This window comes from Ochotona princeps, chromosome 18, assembly GCF_030435755.1.
Source record: "Ochotona princeps isolate mOchPri1 chromosome 18, mOchPri1.hap1, whole genome shotgun sequence".
Classification (NCBI taxonomy): domain Eukaryota; kingdom Metazoa; phylum Chordata; class Mammalia; order Lagomorpha; family Ochotonidae; genus Ochotona; species Ochotona princeps.
The window spans coordinates 22,438,549-22,456,354 of record NC_080849.1 but is presented as its reverse complement, the minus strand read 5'-3'; the positions used below and the strand labels follow the sequence as shown (position 1 = coordinate 22,456,354).

At 41.9% G+C, this 17,806-nt stretch overlaps 1 protein-coding gene across 1 annotated transcript in view; it reads left to right on the top strand.

Annotated features, from left to right (window-relative positions):
• The first annotated feature begins 693 nt into the window (after nt 1-693).
• SLC14A2 (solute carrier family 14 member 2) overlaps nt 694-17,806 on the top strand; it is a 175,439-nt gene continuing 158,326 nt past the window's right edge. Inside the window, exons 1-2 of the mRNA XM_058676946.1 lie at nt 694-749; nt 1,678-1,757. The gene's annotated coding sequence lies outside the window, so the exon portion shown is untranslated. The remainder of the gene's footprint in view (nt 750-1,677; nt 1,758-17,806) is intronic.

Sequence of the window (17,806 nt, the reverse complement as noted above, 5' to 3'; positions counted from 1 at the left end):
AGCATCATTGCCATAAGGACACAACAGGCAGCAAGAGATGTGCAATTCGTTGAATTACTCCTAGGAGAGAGGTCTCATTGCAGCAAGAAGTAAGGTTTAAGAATGGAGAGAAAATACTGTGGGCACTAAATTCAACAGCAATTGGAAAATCAGGTCAAAGACCACTGGGGCCTCACTAAACACTGCTATGTTTATGGGTGAGGCTATAGTAGTAGGGAAATAAAATGACAAGCTATGTTTTAATTGAGGATGGGTGTGACATATCTTAGCAGTCAAGTTGTTCCCCTCAACTATTATGCAAGAAAAATAAGTGAAAGAGTTACTGGTTTCCCAGGGGTTTCGCATAGTAGGAATAAGAAGACTTAACCAGCATGCCAGACCTATAGCCATTTTAGACCCAAAAAGAACAAAACAGGTTGTTGGGATGGTAGAATGTCACTTTAGAAAACCACCACCAACAACAACAACAAAAACAAAGAACAAAAGAAAAGCACAGTAATGATCACCAGGAAGAAAATCAAAGCAGGCCTTTGTCATCCAATATATTATTTGTCTGTCTTTTGGTTGAAGCTATCTCAGGTCTCCCATTGATTCACAGGAGTAAGCAAACGTTCTGTGGGAGGAACCTATGAGGCACAACATCCTGCCCACCAGGCTCCTCCCCCTATAAAACTGCTACTCTAGGTATGCTACTTGACATCCTGATTCTCAGGGGACTCATCCAGGAGGTCAGACCTGCATTTCTTAAGGTGAGTTCTCTCAACTTCCTTGCTAAGGCATTTCCAGATAGATGACAGTTATCTCTGAAACCCTGAAAGAACATTAAGATAGGTGTATTGTGTGGCTCTTTGAGTATTTGAGTTTCTGCACATAAAGGCAAAAAAAAAAGGCATTGTAACTCTGGATAAAGAAGAAAAAACAAAACAAAAAATAAATGACATCATTTTCATCAAGGACAGCATAATATTGAACCTCTTTATGTATGTGAGTGAATATAGTATATGTGTTTGAGAGAATGGCATGGGTAGAAATCGCTGCCTCATTTACTGACCAAGGGTCCTATACATAACAGCATAACTCATTTGGTCTCTTTACTAGATCTGGGGTATTACAAGAAGACTTACTAGGCTTAATCAATCCATGCTCCAATAAATTCTAGAGCACAAATTGGATTATTTAAAGGCCTTTAGAATTATATACTATCTTTCATGAACATGACACTCCTGGTTTTAAACATATTTCTGCAAAAGGAGTATTACAGGTTATCCTTGCAGTGGAAAGGTCCCATGCACATGTATCTACTGGATCTTTAATATTCTTGAAGATATTGACAAGCTCTGGGTTCAGGTGGAGTCAAGAAGTACTAATAGATGAATACGCTAGTTAAGGCTTACCATCACATAGACTTCGCTCATCCCCTTCTAGGGAGATGGTGGCTCTGGGTTTGCTTAACAAGTCTCTACTTAGAAGTGTGGCACAGCATTCAGGAACATATAAAAATGAGTCATTATAAATTTAAACCCGGCCTCCAAACCAAGGAAGAAAGTAATCTTTCCTTAAGTTGACATCTCCATTACCATGTTGTTGTAGTTTTTGAAGGTTGAGATGCAGTCAGTACAAAACAGGCAGCTCCAACATGCACAAGAAACTCAATTCTGTTACCTGTCACTTCTATAGTGACCTGAGGCTCCACTGAAGTGATGGTGATGGATCGTGCTGCAAACAGAGTCAAGCAGACGTGTAAGCATCATCAATAGGTGAGTGCCTGCCTCCTTTGTGAGAGGTTGGCCAGGAAGGATCTCTTGCCAAGATTGTTGGACCTGTCTTGTCCACAATAAGAAGTCCATTCCTTCTTCTGGTGACTCTCTCCCATTGGTAAGGGTGCTAAAGATGAGTTTTTTCCTGATAATAATTAGAATAGAATGGTTTTAGGGGTTAAGGGGAATGCCAGAATTGGCCTCCAGGATAACAATGAGGATGAAGAGGAGAGTATAGAAGCCATGAGAGTTTAAGAGTCAGGACCCTAAAGATGGAGGTCAGGATCAGGGTCTGTATGTCAGAGTGGCTGAGGAATAGTAGCAATGCATACTCAACAAGAATCACAAATATTGGCGTTCTGATAGAGCTTCATGAAATTTTGAGCTTAGTGAACCTCATCCCATTTTCCTTCAAATTTGCAAAAACAAATCCAACTGGAGAGCAACGTTATAATCTAGTGACCATGCTCCCATTCACAATTCTCTGGTCTGTATTAAAAACCAGAGTTGCAATAAAAAAAATAACTCATTTTCCTTTTAAATCCATTCAGCTTAAATTATTCCCAATTTCTTAAATTCCAGCCCAGGGAGGAGTCCCAGGGAGGAGTCCCTTAGTGGAGTAACACTAAGTGCAGTGTCCACTTAGGGATATTTCCCATTGGGAACCCTTAAATGGAGTGTTGGGAATACTACAAAAGATTTAAGGGGGTGATGGGATACCCATGACCAGATAGCCACTCTAAGTGCCAATATCTCAATGATCTCTGCCAGGACACGTTGTGATCAAGGCAAGCCATGGTTGGTGGACAGGAGCAAGGGGATGTACCGGGAGGCAAGGTCATAAAGTAACACAATGAAAACAATAAAAGTTTTCAGAAAGGACTAAATTGGAAACTGCAGTTTCATAAGTCAATTGTTTCCATCTATTCTTATGTGGATGTCTATGGAGATGATTCAAGCTGGTATCCTGTCCAACTCCTGCCACAGGGAGCAGTTCTGGAAAGTCTGTTGATTCAACCCACCCAAAACACGTCTATCAGGACCACTCAGACCCAAAACCTTAACTTAAGCCAATGAATAAAACACTGAGCCAGAGCAGTTAAAGAGGATATGGAGGACAAAAACGAGGAAAGGGGAGGAGAGAGGGAAAGAGTGACAGAGACAGACAGAGGGATAAGCACAGTTATCAGGAGAGAGTGGAGAATATATCAGTCATGGGGATCCTGAAGCCAATGCTAAGATAGTCATGTGTTCATATCTAGCTGATTCTCTTCTCCAGGGAAAACAGCCCTGTTTTCAGATCCCAACTGAATTCACCTAGAATCTGATACTGACCCCAGGTCTTTTGTTTTGCCATAGAAATTGATAAGAGCTCAATGTGCAACACATACAAAGTTTATTTGGGAATTGTGCCTGAATGGAAGAGAGAGAGCACAGCCAGAAAAAGGTCCTACCAGCTGGCTGGGTGAGGGTATTTGGAAATGCATTTTTATGGAGTGGGGAGGCATGATGGTTTCCCTCAATACATATCCTTCAGTTTGCATACAGCTCATATTTCTTAGCAAACACAGTTCTCTTTTGCCCACATCACACTCAAAATGGTGGTGTTGCTCACTACCACCTCTCCAAGATCATTTATGTATCATATTGGGCTATTGTGGGCATGTACCCACAGGTTAGAGAATTTCTTAATAGGACAGCAGGGTCTTTTGCAGCTCCTGATTGGTTTGAAGTTAAGCAAACATAAAATCAGAGGTTAGCTCAAGAGGGGCATGATTCAGCGAGTCTCGTTTTTCCCCTACATTACCAGGACCTAATGCCCTCAGCCATGACATTTAATCCAATTCTTCATAGACTTCAATCCCTGTCATATAAGATCAAGACTGTTCTTTTCAGTTCTTCTATATTGCCCTTTAAAAGCTCACCCCTTTCTCCCACTCACTTCACCCTTATTGTCTATTTCCTACTCCACCCTCCCCAGGTCTGTGTGACTCTTACTATTTCCAACAGTGATAACCTGCAAATCCAAGTGTTTCTTGGTCATGGAGCCCATAAGCAGAGACTGATGTGAGTCCACTAGAAGCTTGTATTGTGTTGGGGGAACTTGTGTTGTTGAAAAATATTATTGTGGTTACTTAGAGATGTTCTTTGCTTTGAGGAATTTTAAATCTTGTGAGAATGAACCTAGCAGACAGGTCATCTGCAAGAGCCACCTAAGTTGGGTGAAATTGAGCAATCTATCAAACAGATTTGTGTTTACCTTTCTTCCTCCCCTGCTACTTGCAACATCATGTGCCATCCATCAGGAGCAGCAGGCTAATCACCTTTGTTTAGGAACCTCATCTAATTTATGGGACAAAACCTGGGTCCTCTACTCTGCTAGGATGCCTTGCATGGATGTCTTAGATCAAAACATCTAAAATAATTCATTCTAAAGAAAATCACTCTGAAACAAAGTCCAGGCATGTAAGCAAACCCAGCCTTATATTTAGGCCAAGATGTTCACTGCCTGTGTGATGCAATGTGAAAGGTAACCGATGACCTTCAAACTCTAACCAACTTAGTTCTCTCAGAGGTGTCCAAACCCACGTCATTCAAGAGTAATCACATATTTGTGTTAAGGCACACTATTCATCTTTGGCATTTTTTAGAAGACAAAAATCCAAAACAGATTGAAACTCATCAATTCTTTGCAATCACTAGTGAATTAGCACTAATCTAAGGTGACACGGAACCTTGGATTACTTCAAGTAGGAATTAAAAAGAAAAGATGTAGGCAGGACACAGAGGGTAGAGGGTAGAGTCTGAGAAACACACTGCCCTATTTTCCCAGCTGCCAGTCTTATCTGCAAGAAATGTGACTCCCAACCAGGGCCCCCAAAATAGCAACTTATTAAAAGAATTGAAAATTCCAAGCAAAGCAAATCATTGTTTCCTTTTTCATAAACCTGGCAAAAAAAAAAAATAACAGTTCTTTTTTTCCCTCTTCAGCCATTTCAAATGCAGGGCAAACATTTTCATCCGACTCCATAAATCTGGAGTCTGTTAAACCATGGGGAATCTCCTCATCAACTGTCCCCTGTAACAGCATCAAAAAGGAAAATAAAAACCTCAGTATCAAAGGCATAGATTTTTAGAGCCAGCTGACCGATTGGAACCAAGTTCTGGTTTCCATTGAGAGCCCACAAGCCAAGTCCTGCATTCCAAACAGGTGAGGGACTCATACACGAGGTAGCAGGAGCCATAAATTCCCCAGCTTTAGGACCCCCTTGTGATGCCTTCAAGCAGGAGGTATACATTGTCCACCAGAGTCACACAGTTCCAAGATATATGATTTGAAATGAAGCTGAGAGAGCAGTGCAGGAGACTTCTGCCTCAGTGACTGTTCCAGGTAATTGAAATGTATCCCTTCAAGTACTGGGACAGTTCTGAAGTTTTAATTATTTAGAAGGAAGGCTTTCTGACTGATGGTGTACATTTCCTTGAGAGTCATGTGATGGAAGTTCTTTTAAAGCAGGGAGCCTGACACTTGAATCCCAGTTCTACTCCTGAAATAGGAAATAATCTGCAGAGGTTTGCAAGTGGGGGAAAATTGTTGTTTCTGTTGTTTTAACATCTTTGGACTTTCATGTCCTCCCTCTCCTGATATGGGACAATGGTGAATCTTCATATTTTTGTGAAGCACATTGAAACTGGCTTGTCACCTACTAAACACTCAATAATCGGTCTGTGTTATTACCATCGACATTGTTATGAAGATCCTTCCCCTGTGAAACCACATGCTGGACAGGCAATCAGCAGTTGATTCTAATTGATGTCTGTGTAAAGAGTTCTGAAAAAATGTCTTCCAGTGTCCGGGAAATGTACAGGCAGGATTAGACCCACCCACTCCCCAAAACAGTCCCAGCAACCATTACTCACATAGAGATTCTCTCTTCCCATAAAGTATGTATTGTGGATCCACAACAGAAAAGTCTCAGCTCCTCTTTCAACCTCCAAACTAGGTTCCCTGTAAAATAGAGGGATGAGGAACAGGGATGGACTCTGTCATTAGAAAGCATGGCTTCACCACCCAACTCCTTCACTTGGCAGTTTTGTGACCTTGGCCACCCAAACCCTCAGGTAGGGAAATACATGACAAAGGTGGTCCCTACCTCATAAGCAAGGGTGTGAGTTAAAGATGATGCAGAGGAAACCCCTGATAGTATTTGGTGTGTTGTAATATCCAACAAATGATAGCCACCATAATGAGCCCAAAGTCCCAGGATAAAGGTAAGACCAGTCTTCTGTGATTTGACTCTTGAGCCAGTGATGAGCAATATTTGGGCATAGGCAGATTTATAGGATGTTTTATTTCTCTTCAATCATGTTGTTTTTGCATTATGCCATGTCTGGTTGAGTTGTCCCCAGTGTTGAGTGAAGCTGGGCCACACAGCACATGGAAATCAAGCCCCAAGTGACCTGGTGGTGAGGACCCCATGGCAAGAAGGTCTCCAAATGGGAGCACAGGAGACGCACAGAGGATAAGTGCTTACCTGCCACATAATGGACCGAGCAAAAGTGTTCTGAACACTTGGTGGCAGGACTTGGCTTCAGTATCAAGGAAGAGGATTTACCCTCTGAAGCCACAGGAAGGGCTCCAATCAGAGTAGCAAGCCTTCTGCCCTTGCTTCTCCCAATGTCTCTGATATCCAGGATTCCTTGTCAGGTTAACTGCTTAAAAGGACACACTTTTAAATAGAGGAAATTCCAGATCTCTAACACCTCATAACCAAGGGCTGGGAAGCGTCATGTGTATTCTAAGAAGCTTGGTTTCCTTCCTTATTCCATTTTATTCTATTATTATTATTCCGATAATCACTGGTATAATCATAGCAGGCCTACTCTGTAGGGTTGTTGGGGTACAGAATCAGATGAGCACTGAAGCAGCAGCCTGAAGTCCTGAGTTTTTCTCAGACCCTTAGCACCTAGCTGGCTCACGGAGTGACTGCCTCACCTTTTCTGGACCTCAAATTTGCACTCTCCAAAATGAAGCACAAAAATCTTAGAGCTTCACAAGTCTCTTTCAGTTCTGAAATGCCATAGACTTCTGGGCAGTGCAAGGAGGGCGTATAGCTTTGCCTCTAACAGAACTGCTCAGCAGCATACTACAAACATGAGGTCAGTTCCCAACAAATCCTTATAAATGAATTAATTACAGTATTTCAAATAAGATTGATTCAAATCTGCCTTTTCAAAAAGAAATAAAGAAATAAAGAAATCTGAATGTTGGATATTGGCAAGTTGCTGGTGTACCAAGACGGGTCTGTATGTCATTTTTACTTCTAACTGCTATTTCCTTGCCTCTGTGAAAAGCTGAAGTCTGAAGGGATGTGTGCAAAGCTACCCAATGTCAATTCCACTTGTGGAGCAGTCCATCTTCCACAGAGTGCATATGACCTTTGCAGGCTGTCACATCCTGGGCACAGCACCAAGTGATCCTCTAAGGGGGCTGGTGTGGGGGAGTGGCCCTGAGCCACAGGGCTGTGCACACGGCAGTTTCCGGGCCCTGTGCCAACCTCCAGATAATTGCCAGCAGCGGGAGGAAGGTGGCTGAGGTTGGCGGAGCCTGTCTCTGACAGATAGATTGTCCTCTTCACATCATAGCAGCACTGTGGCAGTGAGAAGGAGACCAGGAGAAAGCCAGCAGGCATGTGAGGAGGGAGGGAAGCTGAGAGAGGGAGAAAAGTCAGAGGGCAGGATTGGAATAGGAGAAACAGAAACAGGCCATCCAAGGGCTAGCTAGAGACACAATAGAAAAATCAGAGCTACCAGCTCAAAGGGATAGAAAGCAGAGGGCAACTGGCCAACAAGCTGAGGAGGATCAGAGAGAGAGAGACTAGTGCAGAAACAAAAGGAGGCCCAGAGAGAAAGGCACCGTGTCATGGAACAGCATCACTCCTCCTTCTCTCAAAAACCTCTGAAGATGTTTAGAAATGAGCAAGAGGAGCAGGGGCACCCAAGTCAGCTGCTCATAGATGCAGGGAGGAAAATACAAGCAAGCATCCAAAGCCAGCTCTGCTTCCTTGAGGAGCTGAATTCCCGGCAGCTCCACTGCCAAAGGGGGTGTTGTGCAAGCAGCCAGGCTTGCTCTGCACCACAATTTTGTCTCATCTCTCTGGAGCCTCGATAGGGTGTTTGTGAGTGAGCTTTCCTCCCCTCCTTCTCTGGCTTCCTCTTCATACTGGACCTGGACCAGAGGCCTCCCTCATTCACTCTTCCATTCTCTCACTCCATCCTTTCTCCTTTTCTTTCTTCTCACCTCACCTATCTCTTTTCCTTCTCTCCATCCCTTTTTCGTTGTCCCATCTCAAGAGAATAACAAAAATCGACCTGAGAAAGTTAGCCTCCAGGTTTGGTCAGCCAGGTGCCAGCAGGCCCAGGAAATGCTTTTTGAGATGTAGAACAGCTATGGTTAGTGTAAGTTCCAAGGGGGCACAGTCGGCTCCATGGCTGGCTCAAAGGCAACCATACAAAGACCCTCAGATGGAGTGAGTGTGTGGATATGCACAGTGCTACATATGCAATAGAGATGACATATCATAGAGAGAAGATGTCTGTGAGAAAAGAAATGGATAGAAAAGAACCCCCGAGATCTCTCAGCAATCACAGCAGCAGCAACTACCATCTGTTGAGTACTTGATATACCAGGCAGTAGGAGATACACTTTGAATATGGCATATATTTTAAAAACCATGACCCAATAAGTTCTGTGGTATTAGTCTCCCCACTTTGCACATGAGTCACGCAGCTTAATCCCATGGGTTTGTCCCAATCAAGTCAGAATTTACCATTTTGCACTGGTGTGCACAGATTTGCCTATGTATTATTATATATACTGGACATTCACATTGAGTGAGACTCTGCTGAACTTGATTGCCAGGGGATGTCGCAGTGTAAAGTGGAGAAGAGGCTGACAAAAGAAAAAGGCAGTTAAGAGCAAAGACAAGAGAAGAGAAACTGCACTCAAGGAGCCCAGGTCTCTTGGGTGAGGGATGGCACGTGCTAACTCATGTTAACACAAGAGATTGTGTTAGGAAGGCTCACCAGAGCAGGAGATTTATTTCAGTATTTGGAGGGCCAGGACATGAGCACCATGTCAGCCTGGCCTACATGAATGACTTCAAAACTTGGGACTGCGAATTACAGAGAAAAGCTACATCCCAGACCAATGGAACTGCACAAGCCAAGGCACACAGGTTGCAAAGATGGATCACAATCAGAGTATGTAAGTCCTGTTACACATTAGGAGGCTGTTGGAACAAGTAGAGAAATTGTAAGAGCCAATGCTAGACAAACCGAAGTTGGCTCAAAGAGAAGGTTAAGTTTGGGATACCGTGGAAAATGACTAGAAATGTCTGAGAGCAAAAAGAAAGGAAACCAAACCCATTCCTACTGTTGGCCCTGTGAGTGAATACATGCCACATTCACAGATTCTTCAACTGTGTGTCTGCACACATCAATGAACAAAGCAGACCAAGACATCTGCCCTGACGCAACTCTGATTCTTTCAGGAATACATGCATTTTAGATCTCATCTACAAATGATGAGATAGGCACATGGGAGGACTGGGACTTCAAATACAGGCAGCATTCAATCCCCAAGAAACTCATACCAGTGCTCTACAGGGATATATGGTCATAAGTCGCCAGGGGCTGATTTAGAGCATCCAGAACTTGTGATAGAGAAGCCACCAACAGAAGAGAGTGTATCAGTCAGGACTCTGTAGACTGCAACAAACAAATAACATGGGCTTTAAGCACTTGAAGGCAATCGATCCATAGGCTCAGTTAGCCAAGCTCCTGAAATCCAAGGCATGAGAGTTGGAACTGTGGGCTATTAAACCACCCTTCCTCAGTCTGTTTCTCTGTGAATAACCTTGTTATTTCTCAAATTACTTGTCACTGAGAATTTAACATCAGCCCCACACAACCTCCTATCCCGACAGTTCAATAGCAGAAGAGGCAAATTCCCTGCAGTCCCCCTCCAGAACTTCCAAGAAGGGACTTGCTTAGATCATATACTCACCTCTTGGACCAATCAATAGTGAGAAGTGAGGTTCTCTGCTCCACCCAGGGTGGGTCAGCAGCCTCTTTTACAGATGAAAGGTACAGGAGGGAAAACAAAAGTAATAAAGGGATTGGGACAACTGAACACTCACCTTACCCAGTGGACAATTAAATTATGCTGAGGACTGATCCCACAATCTTTCTAAAGTACACCAACGAAAAGTTGCCTCTTCTTAATTAGACTACATCATGAATGTTACTCTTCTCTACCCCAACCTCCTACATACATGCATTGTTAAGTAATACCACTGAGAAAATTTAGAGGAAGAAATGCAGTATGAATGAGGTCTGCTGAAGGAGGGGGACGTCGGCCATGTAAGAGAGCAGGGGAGATGGGGAGGAGTGTGTGCTGGAAGAGGAGTCAGTTGAAATAAAACCCAGTCCCCAGTTCCAGTGACTTGCAGGGCTCACCAGCGCTTCATCAATGGTGCCTCCTGTCTGCTTTCCAGAGCATCAAGGAGGACATCTTCCCCTTTCCCCCCAGCCACCACCCCCACCTCCCAGCAGGATGGGAAAACTTGGTCAGGAGCAGTGCCTGCAGCTGGACGCTCTTCATTAGCTGTGAAGGGCAGCCCTGCAGGAAATCAGAGCTGAGAAACAAGAACAATTTTAAAGGATGCAGGAGGCATTAAACTAGAATGGTTCTCCAGGGGGTGGCAGGGCTAAGTGGAAACTCAGGCAAAGAAAACCAAAGGGGGACCAAATGGGGCTATCATTCAGGAAGAAAAACCAATGCTTCCCCTTGGGGAAGAGGGAATATCTTCACAGGACAGGAGAAATCAAAAGCAAAATAAGGAGACATTTTAGCAAAAATCAGTGCTTCAAAAACATGTCACACTTCCAGAGAGAAGTTCTAAAAACTCAAGGAAGAGACTTAAGTTGCTCTGGTATGAAGAATATTGAATTAGAATTAACAGTTGGGGGTGAAAGTTGGGCAACGAGGCAGCATAACTTGCACTAGTGACTCAAAGAGTGGTCTTGGCTCTTGATTTTTATTTCCCCATTTGTAATACGAAAGCTGTACTTATAAAGTATAGTTGGTTGCTGAACACCTTGTGAAATGTCAAGGATAATGTAGACAAAGCACAAGATAAAATATCTGAGATTTGCCATCCGATGAAGTAGAACACATACAAATAAAGTGCAACTGACAACATAGATTAAGACAAAAATCACCTTGGTAGCTGATTATAAATACCCAGACATCTCTGAGTCAAAATCTGTGGACTAGTAGCTAGGATAAGTTGGCCTGAGTTGCTCTTGAAACAGAATTTGGATAGATTAGTGCAGAATGGGAAGGAGACCAGGAGGAAGGTAATTAATGGGCTGCTCCCGACATCACACATAGGCAATGATATAGCTGGAGGGATAGCGAGGATGGACAGACATGTACAAGATGGGATGTATACACTTTGGGAAGGGGTTTATATCCAGTATGCAGAAAGACTTGACAACTACAGGAATTTATTGATCATAGGGAAAACGGACCTCACTGCAGACTCTGGAACAGAGGAACTGACTTGACAAGAAAAGCTATATGCAGGGGCAGGATGCTGATTCAGCAGGTGGAGACTGGAGGCAAATAGGGCTTCCCAGAGAAAGAGACGTGTTCACATCCACCTGCTGCCAGAGTTAAGGGCATCCAGAGAGAGGAAATAACAATGAGCCAAAAGAAATGCAAGGAGAAGATGATGTCCTCATCTGAAGGCGCTCTCTGAGCACAAGACATGTGGGAGCAGGCTGGAGAAGCAAGCTAGGGATCTGCAGGAGGAGAAACAGCAGGGTAGAGACCCCATCTGGCTTTTCTTTTACAGCCAAATATAGGAAGTAGGAAAGTCAAGAGATGGTCCAAAAGAAAGGTAACAGGATTCCAAAAGCATTCTCTGAGGGAATCTCTCTTTCTGTTCATATATTTAGATGTGTTGTGTTTTAATGAATTCTACTGTGTCTTTTGGTACATAAATAGCCATCATGTTCAGATCATCATATTAGTTGCAACGGGATTTCTATCTTTGTGTTGTTTACTGTTTGGGGCCCTGAATTGAACCCCGTCTGATGCGAACACTGGTATCTCTGTGGCTTTTCTACGATTTTCTTCTTTTGCCGGCTAGGCCTTTGCCCATCCTATTCCAATCACTTTGTTCTAAATGCTATCTCTTGCTCTCACTATACAATTTTTCTTTTTCTTTGTACTTTAAACTACAAATCCATTTGTTTTTAATGATATATTTTTACTTTTATATTTTTGATGCCATAGATAAGCTTGCTTTTATTTTTGATACAACATACTTTCTGCATCAGTTATTTCCTTTTTATCTTTCCCTTTGGCCTGTGGTTTATTACTCTTTGATTTGTTTATGAATTAGTATTTTCAAATTTGCACTGCTATAGTCAATATAGTTTAGTCTTTAAATCCTTGCTGCTATTGACTGTCAATTCTACTAGATGATATTTACATATTCCCTTTTCTCCAGTTGTTCAGGTTCCTACCTCATTCCACTTTAACTGATAGTGATAATAATGATGATATTTCTTATAATCTTACCTTTATATGTTTTTGTTGATAAATATTTTGTGTATTTGTTTCAAAATCAGAATTAGAGAGGGAGAGAAGGAAAGAGGAAAAAAAATTCTATCTGTTGGTTTACTCCTCAGCTGTCTGCAATGGCCAAGGGCTGAGACAGGCCAAAGCGAGGAGCCAAGAGTTTCAAGAAGACCTTCCACATGCATAAAGGGGCACAAATTCTTGGGCCACCTATAGATGCTATCACCAGGCCATCAACAGGGTGCTGGCTCAGAAGTGGAGCAGCCAGAACATGAACCATCGCCCTAATGGGATGCCTGTGTCTAGGCAGCAGCTCAACCACTGTGCCACAATACCAACCCCAATTTATACTCACTAATATTAGTTTCCTTCTATGACTTGATTCACTAGCTCCAAGTAATCACTTTGACCCTTGACTATGTCCCACTTTCTAAGTATCATCTTCTGAATTTTAGTATCATCTAGTTCATCAATCATCTAACCATAATTGCTACATTTTTTGTAAATCTTAAGCTAAATTCATTAAAAAGTTGTCACCAATTTTCCTGCCATAGTTTCTGCATTATCTGTCAGCAGGTTGAAGCTGAGCCTCTAATTTCTCTAGGATGAGGCCTGTAGACATTTTCGTGTTTTGTGCAGTATTTGCACTTATACCGCAACTAAAACATAAAAATGTTTAATGTTTCTTATTTCTTCATGAGATTTCATAAGGATCATGTTGTTACAGAAACTCTGAAATCAACCTTTTAGAAAATAAATTTTGCTTTTTTTAGGGGCTGTTTATTTGTGTAGTATAAGTTTGTTTCATCTTTGGAATTGATATTTCTATACCCATTTTTCCTGAGAAAATATATGTTTATGTTTTGTTTTCTTTTGCAGAAACATATAGATTTATATTTATTTCTTTTTTTTTTTTGAAAGATTTTATTATTATTGGAAAGCCGGATATACAGAGAGGAGGAGAGACAGAGAGGAAGATCTTCCATCCGATGTTTCACTCCCCAAGTGAGCCGCAACGGCCGGTGCGCGCCGATCCGATGCCGGGAACCAACAACCTCTTCCGGGTCTCCCATGCGGGTGCAGGGTCCCAAAGCATTGGGCCGTCCTCGACTGCTTTCCCAGGCCACAAGCAGGGAGCTGGATGGGAAGTGGAGCTGCCGGGATTAGAACCAGCGCCCATATGGGATCCCGGGGCGTTCAAGGCGAGGACTTTAGCCGCTAGGCCACGCCGCCGGGCCCGATTTATATTTATTTCTTGAAAACATCTTGGCATTCTATTTCTCCAGGGAAATTTTTTAATTCTACTGCTTTCTGAACTCTTACTCAAATGCTGCTTATGTGTTTAAATAGATCTACTGGATCTAGTTTACCTTCCATGTCTCAATTCATTGCCTGATCCTTTCAAATGCTTCATTTCCATTCTGTTTCACTCACTTCATCAGTTCTGTTCCTAAAGCTGTTATATTTGAATGATGTCTGCCCAGCTTCTTACTGCCTCTGCTGGGTCACTAGCTTTTGTGATTACTTTTTTCTTCTCTGCTTTTGTGAGTTCTGCTAGCTCAGCTTTTGTCCCTTAGTTGTCTTGATATTCCTTTCATGAGCTCTCATTTGTGGATAAGTGCTTTTGCCTCTTTCTTATCTATTTAGTTTTTGTTTGTTTCTTTTTAGTCTGACTCACATTTGACTGAAATAAGCCTTTTCTTAAGCAGTTATTTTGCAGAATACTTATGGAAAGAAGGATCGGCCTATGACACCATTCAGCCAAGTGTCTTGTTCAAAGCTATTCAGCCTAGGACACACAGAGTTATGTGCATTTAAACATGGACTTCGATCTAGCCCTTACTCTTTGGCAGAAGAAAGAAGAGTCTGGCAATTGTGAGGCTGATTACTGTGAAGCCTATCTTCTCCAATCTTCCTCCTGCACTGACATAATCACACAATCTGTCCAGATGTTTGCCTCTTTAGGTCAACCTCCCTCTTCCCATTCTCCATGGAGTCAAATGGGTCCAAAGATGCCCTCTCAAGGAACCCACTCACTTGAGACCAGTATTTCCCCAAAGACATAAATTCCACAGCCTGCCAGTATGTCTGAGGTCTTTGGCAATAGTTAGGTTTCAGCATTTACCGGTCCTGGTGTGAACTTCATTGCTATTGGCAAGCCTTCCTCAGCAAAGGTGAAGCTGCATTTCTGTTTCGCATTTTCCTTATTGTCTTGGACTGAATTCAAACATAGGTAGACATACGGAGCTTGACATTCACCATCTTAAAATCAGATCCCTTTTCAAACTTCGTACACTCCTACTTTGCTCTCCCTCAGTCTCCAGCATCTGATATCATATTTGGAAAAAAAAGAAGATACTTAGTAAATGCTTGCTAAATGAAAGGAAAGAGCAAGCAATTATTAATCATGATAGTTGCACCATACGTATATTTAACACATCTCTTCAAAAGAACTCCAGCAGTAAATCCTGCTGGTTTCTCCTAGCGATTGTAAGATGACGCATACTTCCCAGGTGTCCTTCATGGTTCATACTTTGCCTGCCTGCACTCCTTAATCCCTCCTTTTTTGTTACATCTTCTTAACATCCTCAGCTCTCTCACTATCTGAGCTGAATCTGAATTCTGTTGCCTTGAAACAGCAAGTTCTACAAGACTTTTACATGGTGAGTTATTTCTTCCTAGTCCAATATCTAGCCCACTTTTCATGGGTGCATTTTGGATTAATTTCTTCTTGTCATCTGAAACTGAAAAAAAAACTCATCTTTACATTTTCAGAAATGTTCCTATCCTGATAACTTTCTGAGTTCCACAGTAGCCTGGATACTATGCAGATGCATCCAGTAAGAAGCATCCTTTGAGAAATTTAACAATGTAAGACATGGACACTTGCTTCAGCCCTTGGGAGTCTTCGGTGTGGGTGTGGCAATTGAGGACAGCCTCCCTGAGGTGGATTTTAATGGGCTCATTCAGTAGAATTACAGTAGTCCAAGTTTCCTCTCTAGTTTTCCACTCAAAACAGAATCCTTGACACAATCAATTTTTATGTTATTTTTAATTGATTTATTTAATTGAGATCAAAGACATACACATATATTTATATGTGTGAGTCTCTGTGTGTGTGTGTGTACAGATAGATACATATATAGACAGACACAATGAGAGATGGAGAGAGAGACTGAGCTTTCATAACCTCTGGCTGATATCCCCCCAAGCGCCCCACAGTGGTCTGGGTTGGTTCAGGACAAAGCCGAGAGGCAGGAATTCAGACTGATGTTATTGTCTCCTGCCTCCTAAGGCGTGTATGACCAGGACACTGGAATAGGGGGCGGGGTGCTCTGATGTGAGATGTGGCATCACAAGTGGTATCTTACGCACTAGACCCAAGGCCTATCCCAACACCAACTCCTCACTCTTCTGGATTGTCAGTATGTCTCAGACTATGCTGGTGTTTTCCACATGCAGATATAATAGGCATTGGAGAAATAAATGTGTTTACTTCTGATTTTCTCTGAGTCCACAGATAATACCAAAAACCATGTCAACCCACTCAAAACACTCAAGATTCTAATCTCAGTCTAATCATTTCAGAGAACATCAGAGGATGAATTCCTTTTTTATTTCTTTTATTTCTTTGTCTTAAGTCATCCAGAATTCTCTACGCCATGTCCTTCTTTATTGCTGAGCTAACTGCAATTGGCTGCCCACAAGTACTCATGCCTGGCTCCTTGGAATAGCCAGTCCTACCTGCAACAATAGGAACAGTAAGATGGCAGACAAGGTTGAAAAGGCTCAGCAGATGCAGTTAACAGCTGCCCGAGTGTTCTCACGGGAAGCACACTGGCTAGCTGTCTCTGCTACGGCAGAGCACATCCAGTGCTCTTTCTCCCAAACACACATCGATATTACTCACCCCCCATAGAGTAATGTTCCCTCTCCTACTGAAAAACCCATGACCACCTCAATGCCATCTCCACCTTGGGAATTTTGTAGCTTTTATTAGATGTACCAAGCACTCCAATTTGACTACAATAGTTCAGTTAATATCTAGTGTCATAACTGTTTATGCATTTGTTCCATTCAAAACTGATTATTTTAAGTGATAAATGATAGAATCTCTCTAGTTCAATTTATTCCTTGATTTTAAAAATGTAGCATGAGACAGAATGCCTCTGGTTATAATTTAAGTTCTCTTCCTCCTGCCTTTGTAGGAAAGCAAAAATCAAAGGTTCACCAGAAGTATGAGTTAGGCATGGACCTGATGGTCCACAGACAACCTGGAGTAGGGGGTTGCTAAAAAATTAAAGGAACAGGCATTAACAGGGATTCCAGGCAAGCTCAGAAAAGCACACTGTGGGGTTTAAAAAAAGGGGGAGAGGAGAACCTGGGGCTCAGAGGAGGTATCTCGAAATAACACAATCCCCGGGTCAGAAAGAAGACACTTACAGAGGACAGACATTTCATACAGCAATCTCTCTCCTTACTCTGTGGGCCTGCACATTCCAACCAGGAACGCACCTGTAATTTCTGTTAGTTCATCTTCTTCATTTATTTACTTATTTAGAAACCTGAGATTGTACCCTCAGCTGAATCCAACCATAGAGTTCAGAGCCTATTAAAATATATAGCATTGATTAAAATATTTATTCTTCCCCATCAGTGAAAGTTGCAATTTCAAAACGGTGAAGGCATCTATGGGCACTAAATACTTCCAAAAGAATGTCTATTAAATTCATTCCATCCAGCTTGGTAATTTAAAAACTTTAAGTTATTGAAAATCTTTTGGGGGAGCTAAAATAAATTTAGGCTTTTCAATAGAGCTGGATAGTTGTTATGTTGACTTTGCTCAATATTGTTCTTTTCCCTTTCAAAGGTCATAGAGAACATAAGTATTATCAAATTTTCAGAACTTTAGTGTTCACTGAAAGACAAGAATAAAAATTTGAGGTGGTTGAATTCATTGGAATGGTTTCAAAACAATGATATTTTGAAATCATTGAGCACAAATTGTCTAGGACTTTTCATGGTATAACGTATGTTCTTATTCTAGAGTTTGGCTTGGAGTACTGGCTTTGGTTTCTAACTGGTCTTTATGGAGATACAGCTTAAGACAAAATGGTTGAAATTAACCAACAATACACCGAAGTAATGCCAACATGAGTGTGAATAGATATAATCCTGTAATAAAAAATTCAGAAACAATATCACCAAAGTCTTAAAATATGTAGACTCTGAAATCCAGCTATTTCACTTCAAAGAACATAGCCCTAGGGGGAAAAAATCAAGAAAATATACCAAAACTTAACTACAATGATAATCATTACAGCCCTAAACAAATAAAATGGCCAAAATGTTCAGCAGTATTACACTGAGTAACTAATGATTCAGCCTTATGCTG